The sequence below is a fragment of the Triticum urartu genome, chromosome 2 (assembly GCF_003073215.2).
Source record: "Triticum urartu cultivar G1812 chromosome 2, Tu2.1, whole genome shotgun sequence".
Lineage (NCBI taxonomy): Eukaryota > Viridiplantae > Streptophyta > Magnoliopsida > Poales > Poaceae > Triticum > Triticum urartu.
The window spans coordinates 133,090,294-133,096,221 of record NC_053023.1 but is presented as its reverse complement, the minus strand read 5'-3'; positions in this window follow the sequence as shown (position 1 = coordinate 133,096,221).

The window sequence follows — 5,928 nt, the reverse complement described above, 5'->3', positions numbered from 1 at the left end:
TAAAAGGAAGAAAAAGAAAAATGATAGGACTTTGCATGCTTCTAGTGAACCTGTTGTTCACACACCTGAGAATCCCAATGATATTTCTATTTCTGATGCTGAAACACAAGCTGGTAACGAACATGAACCTAGTGATAATGTTAATGATGATGTTCATGTCGATGTTCAACCTAGCAATGACAATGATGTAGAGGTTGAACCTGTTGTTGATATTGATAACCCACAATCAAAGAATCAACGTTATGATAAGAGAGAGTTTGTTGCTAGGAAGCACGGTAAAGAAAGAGAACCATGGGTTTAGAAACCCATGCCTTTTCCTCCTAAACCATCCAAGAAAAAGGATGATGAGGATTTTGAGCGCTTTGCTGAAAGGATTAGACCTATCTTTTTGCGTATGCGTTTGACCGATATACTTAAAATGAATCCTTATGATAAGTACATGAAGGATATTGTTACTAATAAAATAAAGATACCGGAAGCTGAAATTTCCACCATGCTTGCTAATTATACTTTTAAGGGTGGAATACCAAAGAAACTAGCAGATCCAGGAGTACCAACTATACCATGATCCATTAAAAGAAAATATGTTAGAACTGCTTTATGTGATCTTGGAGCCGGTGTTAGTGTTATGCCTCCCTCTTTATATCGTAGACTTGATTTGAATAAGTTGACACCTAGTGAAATATCTTTGCAAATGGCTGATAAATCAACTGCTATACCTGTCGGTATTTGTGACGATGTGCCTGTTGTGGTTGCAAATGGTTACTATTTTAACGGACTTTGTTATTCTTGATATTCCCGAGGATGATAGTATGTATTATTGTAGGAAGACCCTTTTTGAATACTGCAGGGGCTGTTATTGATTGCAACAAAGGCAATGTCACTTTTCATGTTAATGGCAATGAGCATACGGTACACTTTCCGAGGAGACAACCTCAAGTTCATAGTATAAACTCTATCGAAAAAATTTCATCGATTATTTTTGGAGGTTTTGAATTTCCTCTACCTACTGTCAAGAAGAAATATGATATTCTTATTATTGGGGACGTGCATATCCCCGTTGAGGTAACATAGTGTTATTCAAAATTTCTCCGATTTCATATTACGCGAAATGAGTTTGTTAACAAGACCTGATCAACCTTGTTAGTGGATTCCTTTTGATGAGCATGAGATGGATGAAGTTAGAAAACACAATAAAAATAGTATTTTTTATTTTCTGTTATTAATATTAAATAAAGCAAAAATAGTATTTTTCTATCTGTTTCCTGAATTATCCATGCAATAAAAAATACCCCGAAAATGAAAGTTCTTCAAATGCCATAAAATTTAAATATGATTTTTTCTGGAATATTTGAAGATATCTGGCACTGAGAATACAGCAGGGGAGTAAGCACCTAGCCACGAGGGTCCAGGGCGCGCCTCGTGGGCCCATGGTGGCTCCCCTCCACTTATTCCAGCCACCACACACTCCTTCTTCCTCCCAAAAAAATCGCTAACCAGCTCAAGCACGAGTTCTACCACATCTTGCTGCCATTTTCGATCTCCTTTCTCAAAGCTCCATTCAAAAAACTGCTTTGGGGGATTGTTCTTTGGTATATGATTCCTCCATTGGTCCAATTAGTTTTTGTTCTAGTGTTTTATTCATTGCAAATTTTTGCTGCTTAGGTGACCCTATTCTTGAACTTGCATGTCAAATTTATATGGTCAAAAGTAGTTTTAATGCATGATATAGTCTCTAGGCACTTGTGGGAGTAGGTGCTATCAATTTTGTTGAGTTTGGTTCACTTTTATTTTGAAGTTACTAAAAATTTCAGAAATTTTTCAGAGGAGGAAATATGTTTAGGAAAATGTACCAAGGTGGTTCTTCAAGGAAGCAAGGACCCAGGCCCTCAATGCGTGAGCCGGACGATGAACCACCGAGGGACACTCAATTGTGTCCTTGTGATTGGCCGTCAGAGGACTTCATGGTTCAAGCAGGAATCACGGAGGAATTTGACGCATATGGGCGTAATGCTGCTCTGGAGAGCTTCGAGGCAGATAAGTGCGGTCAATACCTCTATTTAACTGATTCATTTGTGAGAAGGGTTAAATTTTCATCATCACGCAATTCTCATACTGTCCTGTTTGATCTTTATGAAAGTTCTTATACTATGGACTTAGAAGATTTTAACACTGCTTGTAAACTTCCACAATGGGGTACCACTAGTGAGCCTCGCAAATCTGAGTTTAGAGATTTTCTTGCTAGTATAACTGTGGGAGAGTCTAGAGATATAACACAAGCCACCATAGGGGGGATTCATTTTCCTGCTATATATTATTTAGCTCTCTTCATAGGTAGATGCATCAATGGTAAGGATGAAGCATGTCACATGTGTGTCCCTGATCGCAGTGTTCTCAGGAGTGCTCTAGTAGGAGATAAACATTATAATTTGGGAGCCATTGTTGCACGTAGGTTGCAAAATAATCGTATTCATGGAGATTTCTTTGGTGGAATTTATGCAACTCGTATAGCTAACTTTCTTGAGATACCCATACGTGGAGATGATATCGAGTTGCCTCCTTCTTATTTAGATTACGAGGCTATGGTTCGTCATTAGTTTGTTGAGAGGAATGATCAGTTCCTCCAGTACCGACTAATCTTTGACACACGATGCACCTATCACGTCGCCCTCCCTACTCCTACTTTCTTTGACTTTCAGGCAAAGGGGCGACATTTTATAACCAGGGACGAAGCTACCGAGTACGAGAGGAGGCCGGAGACAACTCGCCTCCAAGCTGCAGCTCATCAGGCAATTGCCGCTGCATCTTAGTACGACCCCAACTACAACTTTGGATATTCGCCAGGCCAGCCGTGGCCATACACCAACTTAGGCCAAAAGCCTAAGCTTGGGGGAGTACGTATCTCTCACCGACATTACATTCCTGTTCAGACACTCATGCTAGTTGTCAGTGCTCATACTTTTTCATTGTAATATCCATGCTAGTACTTCCCTTTGTATGCTTTCTTCTTGTGTGTTTGATAAACCTTAAGAAAAACCAAAAAATTAGTTATAGCTTTTAGTTAGTTTACTTTCCATGCTGTAGTAGTAATTAAAAAGAAAACCCAGAAAGATTTCTCGTTCTTCTTTTGCTTGTTGGGAGCTTTCCCATGTAAATAGTTTTATTTCTTTCTTGTTCATTGGGGGTTGAGAGGAGAAGACCATGATTAAAATGTTGAGTGGCTCTCATATGCATTATTGTTGATCTAACAAAGAGCCCATATTACCTTGTCTTCTATCTTGAATTGAATGCTTGCAGATTCCAGCTTAGTCCAATGCACGTGCACTATTATTATTTTCCACACTATTCGGTCATGCAAGTGAAAGGCAATAATGATGATTATATGATGAACTTATTGAGATGAGAAAAGTTGGTCTCAACTCGACCTCTATTGTTTTTGTAAATATGATTAGTTCATTGTTCCTGATTCAGCCTATTATGAATGAACATGTTTGCAATGACAATTAGAGATTGTAGTTGCTTATGCCATGCTTAACTTAATTAGCTAGGAGCTTATAATCGTTTACCTTGCGTGCCAAAATGCTATTAAAATGGTTGTGATGTGGTATGATAGGGTGGTATCCTCTTTTGAATGATTTGAGTGGCTTGACTTAGCACATGTTCACGCATGTAGTTGAAACAAAATCAACATAGCCTCTATGATATTTATGTTCATGGTTCATTCTATCCTACTGATGCTTGCATTCGGTGTTGATTAATTTTAATGCATGTTCATGACTGTTGTCGCTCTCTAGATGGTCACTTCCCAGTCTTTTTCTAGCCTTCACTTGTACTAAGCGGGAATACTGCTTGTGCATCCAATTCCATAAACCCCAAAGTTGTTCAATATGAGTCCACCATACCTACCTATATATGGTATCTACCTGCCGTTCCAAGTAAATTTGTATGTGCCAAACTCTAAACCTTCAAATAAACATTCTGTTTTGTATGCTCGAATAGCTCATGTATCAACTAGGGTTGTCTGTATCTTCCATGCTAGGCGGATTATTCTCAAGAGGAGTGGACTCCGCTCCTCACTCTCGAGAACATGGCTGGTCACCGGGATGCCCAGTCCCATGCTTTATGCAAATCAAATCAAAATAACTGCAAATAAAACTCCCCAGGATTGTTGTTAGTTGGAGGCACTTGGTGTTTCGAGCAAGCCATGGATTGATGCTTCTTGGTGGAGGGGGAGTATAAACTTTACCATTCTGTTTGGGAACCACATATAATGTGTGTAGCATGGAAGATATCGAGATCTCTCGGTTGTTATGTTGACAATGAAAGTATACCGCTCAAATATTATTCATATCTATTTCAAAACCAAGCTCTGGCACCTCTACAAATCCCTGCATCCCTCTGCGAAGGGCCCATCCATTTACTTTTATGTTGAGTCATCATCCTCTTATTAAATAGCACCAGTTGGAGAGCACCGCTGTCATTTGCATTCATTACTGTTAGTTTACATTGAGTATGACTTAACTGGATCTCTTTTACCATGAATTACAATGTCTAGTCAGTCCTTGATCTTTAAAGGTGCTCTGCATTTATGTTTTGCGGTCTCAGAAAGGGCTAGCGAGATACCATCTTGTTATATCATATCATGATTGTTTCGAGAAGGTGTTGTCATCCGAGATTTATTATTATTGCTTGCTAGTTGATTATGCCATTGATATGAGTAAACATGAGACCTAAATGTTATTGTGAATATGGTTAGTTCATAATCTTTGCTTAAAACTTGAATCCTGGCTTTACATATTTACAACAACAAGAGCAAACAGAGTTCGTAAATGTTTTTCTTTATCACTTTCAGTTTATCAACTGAATTGCTTGAGGACAAGCAAAGGTTTAAGCTTGGGGGAGTTGATATGTCTCCGTCGTATCTACTTTTCCAAGCACTTTTGCCCTTGTTTTCGAATCTAACTTGCATGATTTGAATGGAACTAACCCGGACTGACGCTGTTTTCAGTAGAATTGCCATGGTGTTATTTTTGTGCAGAAATAAAAGTTCTCGGAATGACCTGAAAATCAACGGAGATTATTTTTGGAATATATAAAAAATACTAGAAGAAAGATCCACGTCAGGGGGCCCACACCCTGTCCACGAGGGTGGGGGCGCGCCCCCCTGCCTCATGGGCCCCCTGACGCTCCACCGTTCTCAACCTTGACTCCATATATTAACTTTCCAGGAGAAAAAAATCAGAGAGAAGGATTCATCGCGTTTTACGATACGGAGCCGCCACCAAGCCCTAAAGTCTCTCGGGAGGGCTGATCTGGAGTCTGTTCGGGGCTCCGGAGAGGGGAATCCGTCGCCATCGTCATCGTCAACCATCCTCCATCACCGATTTCATGATCCTCACTGCCGTGCATGAGCAATTCCATCGTAGGCTTGCTGGACGGTGATGGGTTGGATGAGATTTATCATGTAATCGAGTTAGTTTTGTTAGGGTTTGATGCCTAGTATCCACTATGTTCTGAGAGTGATGTTGCTATGACTTTGCTATGCTTAATGCTTGTCACTATGGCCCGAGTGCCATGATTTGAGATCTGAACCTATTATGTTTTCATCAATATATGAGAGTTCTTGATCCTATATTGCAAGTCTATAGTCACCTATTATGTGTTATGATCCGTTAACCCCGTAGTGACAATAATTGGGATACTTACTGGTGATGACCGTAGTTTGAAGAGTTCATTTATTCATTATGTGTTAATGCTTTGGTCGGATACTCTATTAAATGGAGGCCTTAATATCCCTTAGTTTCCAATAGGACCCCGCTGCCACGGGAGGGTAGGACAAAAGATGTCATGCAAGTTCTTTTCCATAAGCACGTATGACTATATTCGGAATACATGCCTACATTACATTGATGAACTGGAGCTAGTTCT